Genomic DNA, 7959 nt, shown 5'->3' on the forward strand with positions numbered 1-7959 from the left:
TCTTTCACTATTGAGCTCATTGTCACTAGTAGCCATATTGTCAATGATTTTTGTAGCTTCCTCTGGAGCTTTCCATTTTATATTTCCTCCTGCTGAGGCGTCAAGCATCATCTTGGTTTGTGGACCAAGACTTCCAAGGAAGGTTAGGACTACTTGCACATCATCAAAGCCATGCGTGGGTGTCTTTCTTAATAAGCCTTTATACCTGTCCCATGCATGCCCTAGTGATTCTTCCATGCCTTGTCTGAATGATGAGATCTCTTGCTTTCCTTTATTTACTTTTGATTGTGGAAAGTATTTGTTTAGAAACTTGGTCACCACTGCTTCCCACTCTATAAAGCTTTCTTCTGGAAAAGAATTTAACCAAAGCTTAGCATTGCCTCCTAGTGAAAATGGAAACAAGCTAAGTTTGATTGCTTCATCTGGCACCCCATTTATTTTCACCGTGTTGCAAATCTCATTAAAAGTTGTGAGGTGCTCATATGGGCTTTCGTGAGACAACCCATTAAATTGATTACTCTTCACCAGTTGAATTAATGCTGGCTTAACCTCCATGTTGACTGCATTGACCCTTGGTCTTGCTATGCTGTTAAAGTGTTGAGGTCCAGCTATATTTGTGTAATCTGCAAGAGTTCTTCTAGCATTATTATTCTCCATATTTTCTGTGCTCTGGTTAGAACCTTGTGGTGATGGTTGTAACAAAGTTTCTAGAGGAGGAAAAAGTTCTCTAGATGTACGGATTCTTCTCCTCCGTCTACTCTCGTCTAAACCTTCAAGAAGAGGTTCTGCAGTTTTCTTGCTCCTAGTTCGGATTGCTTCCTGCATACACAAGAAAACAAAACCCTAGACAAATTGGTTAGCACAAAAAGATATAAAAGAATATATAAGATAAGAGATAAGAAGATAAAATAAAAACATAAAATAAAATAAAATAAATTAAAATAAAAATAAAAACAGAAAAAATAAAAACATAAATTCAAAATTCAAAATTCAAAAACAAGTCAAAGATAATCAATAATCACACAAATGAACTAGTTAAACCACGAGTCCCCGGCAACGGCGCCAAAAACTTGATGACAAATTTATGAACACCGAAAAACGGCGCCACAAACTTGTTTAACAATCGGCAAGTGTGACCGAATCGTATCAAGTAATAAAACTCGGTAAGACCAAGTATCGTTCTCCCAAAGGACTCACGACCTAGTTTAGCTATGTGATTTGTTGACTATTTAAGACTTAAGAACAAATTGATTATAGGTTTTAATGCAAAAGACAATAACTAAACATGTATGGATGAAGTTGATCCATGGAAAAGAACAAAACAAACACTTCAATGAATTATATGGATGAGTATGTTGTTGGGGTTATCAATTTCATCTTATCCACTCTGATATATTTTCAAGAATTCATCATTCTTATCATCAATGCTAATGCCACTCTCTAAATTACCTTGCAAGAAGGCCTATCCTTGATTACGAGTTCATACAATTCCTAGCATTCCTAGTAATTAGTTCTTAAAGTGCAGGAGCTTAAAGGCAACCAATATGCTATTGGGAGAAATTCCCCGGATCTAGACTTCCCCGTATGTTCCCGTATCGACAAAATCAATAATCATGGCAATGAATGAGTTAAACAAAGCAAGAAATAAGCAAAGAGGAAAAACCCTAGCCAAAGATGAAAGAAAGCATATATCTTAATATAAGACATTAAATCAAATTCCATATATGAGAGTTTCACAAGACTACATTGATTCCCCAACAACAATACAAGGTTTAGTTCACCATATTCATGGTGAAACTAGATGAACAATAATGAAAGAATGAAAGATAAAACCCTAGAAAAGTGAAGAGGTAGCCTGAGCATTCAAAATCCTCCTCCAAAGATACAAACCCTAGGACGTCCTAAAGCTTATATACTATTCTAAAATTACAGAAAATTAGGCCCAAGCCCAAAATAGTGCCGCTCAGCGGTAAACTACCGCTCAACGTTAAGTGCGTGAGTTGTTTTCTTCCCCTCAGCGGCAAAATCACCCCTCAGCGGATCCAACGTGACTGTCTGAGTGCCGCTCAGCGGTAAACTGCTGCTGAGCGGCAGTTGCGGCTTCTCCTTTTGCACTTTTTGAGGACTTTTTTTATTCCATCTCTATGCTTCTTCACTTCTTTCACCAAATTCACCTTAAAACCTGCACAAAAACACTGAAATCAAGCATAAACCTGTTGATGGACAAATTTATGATCACCAAAATATGATGTCACAAACTTGTTTAACAATCGGCAAGTATGACCGAATCGTTTCAAGTAATAAACTCGGTAAGACCAAGTATTGTTCTCCCAAAGGACTCACGGCCTAGTTTAGTTATGTGATTTGTTGATTAGCTAAGACTTAAGAACAAAATAATTGGAGTTTAATATGCAAAAGAAGAAAATAAATATGTATGCATGAGGTTGATCAATGGCTAAAACAAAAGACAAGCACTTTCAATGAAATATATTGATGAATATGTTGTTGGGGGTCAATTTCATCTTATCCACTCTCATATATTTTAGGAATTCAACATTCAAGTCATCATTGTTAGTGCCACTCTCTAAATTACCTTTCAAGAAGGCTTCTCCCTAATTACGAGTTCATACAATTCCTAGCATTCCTAATAATTAGTTTTTTTTAGCACAGGAGCTTAAGGCAACCAATATACTATTGGGAGAAATTCCCCGGATCTAGACTTCCCCGTACGTTCCCGTATCGACAAAATCAATAATCATGCATTGAATGAGTTAAACAAAGCAAGCATTAAGCAAAGAGGAAAAACCCTAACTAATGATGAAAGAAAGCATAAATCTTAGATTAAGATGCAAGCACAAATTCCATATATGAGAGCTTCAAAAGATTACATTGATTCCCCAACAAACATACAAGGTTTAGTTCACCATATTCATGGTGAACCTAGATGAACAATAATGAAAGAATGAAAGAGATAGAAAAACCCGAGAAAGAGAAGAGGAGAGCTGTCACCATCTCCCAATCTACCCCAAGGGGTGGAAGAGAGAGTGTTTGCTCCGTTTCTGCCAAAGATACCTAACCCTAGGAAACCCTAAAGCTTATATATTATTCGTAAATTACAGAAAATTAGGTCCAAGCCCATAAAAGTGCCGCTCAGCGGTAAAGTACCGCTCAGCGGTAAGTGCGTGAGTCGTTTCTTCCCCTCAGCGGCCATTTTGCCCCTCAGCGGACCTCCTGTGACTTCCTGAGTGCCGCTCAGCGGTAAACTGCTGCTGAGCGGTGACTTCGGCTTCTCCTTTTGCACTTTTTGATGTCTTTTCTGATTCCATCTCTCTCCTTCTTCACTTCTTTCACTAAATTCACCTTAAAACCTGCACAAAAACACTGAAATCAAGCATAAACCTGTCCAGCTCTCTTATTTCTGAAAATATGGATAAAAGCATGATTTCAAGCTAGTTTCTAAGTGTAAAGGTTGCTTTTTGTATCAATTTTAAGCATGAAAATAACAGTTTTTCAACTATTATCACCTGTCCAGCTCTCTTATTTCTAAAAATATGACCAAAAGCATGATTTCAATCTAGTTTCTAAGTGTTAAAGGTTGCTTTTAGTATCAATTTTAAGCATGAAAATAATAGTTTTTCAACTGTTATCAGGGAACCGAGGTATATAGATAATATGACCTCGGTTCAAACCCCACCCGATGCCTAACACCCTGAGAATGCCTCAGTCCACTAGGACCCGAGGCAATATACCCTATCTTTCCATAACACTGTCCTCGCGCATTTCACCCTCATATAACCCTCTCCTCCACCTCCGCTTCTTCTCCTCCACCTTCGCATTTCACCCTCACATAACCCTCTCCACATCCAACAACGCCCCCTTCTTCTCCTCCTCCCCAAAAACGTAACGACTCCCACCCTTTGTCGTTGCGTCACGTCCACGACAATGGCGTCTCCTCCACCTCCGCTTCCTCCACCTCCTCCAGATCCCTCAAAACCCCCTCACCATTCGCCCACAACTACCGGATCGCCATCGCCTTAATTCTATCTGCCTTATTCGTCCTCGACCTCGGTCGCACCCCGTTGTCACCATCCTCGACGCCCTCAGCCTCAAGCCCGCCGCCTTCTTTGTCGTGTGGTTCTCCCTTATCTTCGCCGAGCCCGCCTTCTTCCTCTTTGCCTCCTCCTCCCTCCTCGCCACCTTCAACTCCTTCATCGTCGTGGCTGCCATCGCCTCTTTCCTTTGCGACCACACCACCTTTCTCATCGGCGTCTGGTCCTCTCTCTAGTTCAAGTGGCTCCTGCTCGAAAACCCTTCCATCTTCGTTGCCCTCGAGGGCCTGCTCTTCGCTTGCCTCCCCGTCTCCGCCGTGACGCCTCCTCCTGCTGGTTGACACCAGCAACGACCTTGTCTGGGTGAAATGCTCCGCTACCGTAACTGCTCCACCAAGCGACCCAGATCCGCATTCCTTCCCCGACATTCTAGAAGCTTTCTCTTTGTTATGGTTTAATTTTGGCTACTCTTTGTTTTGGTTTTTTTTTTGTCTTTAGTAAAGATGGGAACTTTATGGTTTCATTTTGCACATGGTGAAGTCCTTCAAGGTGTTGCACGGAGGCGCGTTGGCTTTGGTGGTAGAGGCTCTTGCGAGCATAGGCGCGTCAGAATATGCCGCAAGGTGATGCACCTTGTGGTCACAACTTCTGCAAATAAGGTCCACCCTTATTTGTATTTCTCTTTGTGTTCTAATTTACTTTGATGTTGATATGAAAGCCCTTCGGCTGTTTGGTGTGCAATTTTGAGTCTTTGGTGCAATTTCAGGGGTTCCCTTGTGCCACAAGAATGGCGATGAAGGTAATAAAAAAGGGTCCCATTTGAAATGTACTCGTATATCAGCAAAGGGTGTTCAAGTTCCAAGCAACAACCAAGGAGTTTCACCAAGCTTTTGCGGTTTACTTCGCACAGAATTCGAACCTCGTTTTGCATCTGATCAATGCCTTTGGTGCTTCCAAGCTTCGCACGCTTGATGGAAAACACGGTTCCATCATCGAATGTCCCCTTGAACACTTCACCGAATCCACCAGTTCCAATCAGATTTTCTCGGGAGAAATCGTTCGTTGCCTTTCTTATCTCTCTGTCAGTGAAGATTCTTGATGATAAAGCACTGGCTTTCACACTTGAGACTTCTTTTCTCTTATTAATTTTAGCCTCCTTTGCTTTTCCTTTTGCTTGGTTATGCTTCTTGTAGAAGATCACTCTTGTGATTGCTAGAACAAACATTATTCCTCCTATGGAAACAACCACTGCCCAAAACAAGAGTTCATAACAGAAAAATTATAAATTTTCGTGCTTTTATCTTCATTTTCATGATTTATCTTACTGTTATTTAGTGTGTATCATCTCACCATCAAGTAATAGAAAATTTCCCACTAATAAAGGGTTTATTTTTATGTCTTGAAAAATTGTATCGCACGTGATCAGAACTATTAAATGTTGGCATATAGCAGAAGAAAACTAAAGAGGCTGATACACACATAAGACCCCCTCTATCGCATGGTAAACACCTCCATGGCCTCAGTTGCATTTGGACCGAGGCAAAAGCATACATTTGTTTGCCTCGGTTCAGACCCGAGGCGAAAAGTGATAGACATTTTACCTCGCTTGTATATGCCTCGGCTGCAGAACCGGTGCAGATAGGTAAAAATAACAATTGTCGTTTCCCTTTACTGCACTAGTGTTTGGGGTTGTGATAACAGTTGAAAAACTGTTATTTTTACACTAAAATTTGACCTTAAAGACAACCTTTATGACTTAGAAACTAGTTTGGAATCATGTTTCTGTTGAAGTTATGTAAATAAGAGAGTTGGACAAGTTTTATGCTTGATTTCCTTGTTTTTGCAGGTTTTTGAGATGAATTGAGCGAAAGAAGTGAAGGAGCTAAGAGTTAGATTCAGAAAAGGAAGAAAAAGTGCATAAAAGGGAGAAGCCGAAAGTACCGCTCAGCGCCATTTACCACTGAGCGGCACTTTGAAGACCCCCAGACACCGCTGAGGGGCAAAACTGTAGCTGAGGGGCAGAATAGTAGTCACACGCTTACCGCTGAGCGGTATTTACCGCTGAGCGGCACTCTTATGGGCTTGGGCTTACTTTTCTGTAATTTTTAGAATAATATATAAGGTTTTAGTTAACCTAGGTCAAGCATCTTTGGCTGGGACGAAGCAGAAACACACTCTTTCACCCCTTGGAGGAGGATTTTGGATGCTACAGCTCCTTTCTCACCTTTCTAGGGTTTTATCTTCAACTCTTTCATTGTATTTCATCTAGTTTCACCATGAATATGGTTAACTAAACCTTTATTGTTGTTGGGGAATCAATGTAATCCTTTGAAGCTCTCATGTATTGAATTTGTTCTTCAAGATCTTTTTTAAGATACATTCTTTCTTTTATTAATTGTTAGGGCTTTTCCTCGTTGGTCAAAGCATGCATTGTTTAACTCATTCGATGTCATGATTATTGATTTTGCCGATATGGACACATACGGGGAAATCTAGATCTGGGGAAACGTAGACATAGGAGTACGATGGTTGGTTGCCTTTAAGCTTCTGTGTTGTGTAATGCATGAGTAATTGCTAGGGAGATAAGACATTGTAAACTAGTGATTATGATTAGGCTTTCTTCGCCGAGACATCGGGTTTAAGGTAATTTAGAAAGTGGCATTAACAATTAACAAAGAAAGATGAATTCTTGATTACAATGAGAGTGGATAGGATGAAGTTGATAACCCCCAACAACATATTCATTCATATATTTCAAACCACGTGTTCTGTTTCTCCTTGCCCATGGATCAATACATGCATTCATATTTACTTTCAAGTATTTTGCATTTAAAATCTACAAGAATTGGTTCTATAAGTCTTACATAATCTATAAATCACATAACTATCTAGGCCGTGAGTCCTTTGGGAAAACGATACTTGGTCTTACCAATTTTATTACTTGATACGATTCGGTTACACTTGCCGAGGGTTAAAAAGTGTACCGAATCGTATCAAGTAATAATAATTGGTAAGACCAAATATCGTTTCTCAAGAGACTCACGGCACTAAACAGTTATGTGATTACTCAACTAATTATGAATGCAATTTGATCAATTGATGCTAAACAAGAGAATGAATGAATGAAGTTGATGATATTGTTGTTGGGGTTTAGATTTCATCTAATTTACTCTCATGTATTTATGAATTCGTCTTTCTTCATTAATGTTAATGCCACTTTCTAAATTACCTTAAACCCAATGTCTTGGTGAAGAAAGCCTACTCACAATCACTAGTTTACAATGTCTTGTCTCCCTAGCAATTATTCATGCATTATTTCGCACAAAAGCTTAAAGGCAACCAACCATCATATTCCTATGTCTAGGTTTATACACTATTGGGAGAATTCCCCATATCGTGATTTGTAAGATATCTCTCAATAACAATCCTAGGGAGAGAAGAGAAGAGTTGTCACATCCCCAAATCGTCCAACCCTAGGATTACGAAATCTGCTGATACTTACAAATCATAAGATTTATGCCATACATGAATCAAACATCATAAACATTTGAGCAAGGAAGAATATCTCTAACAATTAATGAAAGAAGCATATATCAATAATAAGAATCAATTCAAATACAAGAGAGTTTAAGAGGTTACATCTTTCCCAACAACAAATAAGGTTTAGTTCCCCATCGTAATGGAAGAACTAGATGCATAATGGAATGAAAGAATGAAACAGATAGAAAAACCCTAGAAAGAGAAGAGGAGATTCGTTACCATCTCCAAATCTACCCCCAAGGGGTGACAAGTGTGTTTATGTGCTTAAGCCATCAAAAGATACAATCCCTAGGACGTGCAAGTCCTTAAATAGAACATAAAAAAAACAGAAAACAAGTCCAAGCCCACAAAAATATCAGAAAATAGGTCC

The sequence above is a fragment of the Vigna umbellata genome, chromosome 4 (genome assembly GCF_029865625.1).
Source record: "Vigna umbellata cultivar VRB3 chromosome 4, Vumbellata_1.0, whole genome shotgun sequence".
NCBI classification, from domain to species: domain Eukaryota; kingdom Viridiplantae; phylum Streptophyta; class Magnoliopsida; order Fabales; family Fabaceae; genus Vigna; species Vigna umbellata.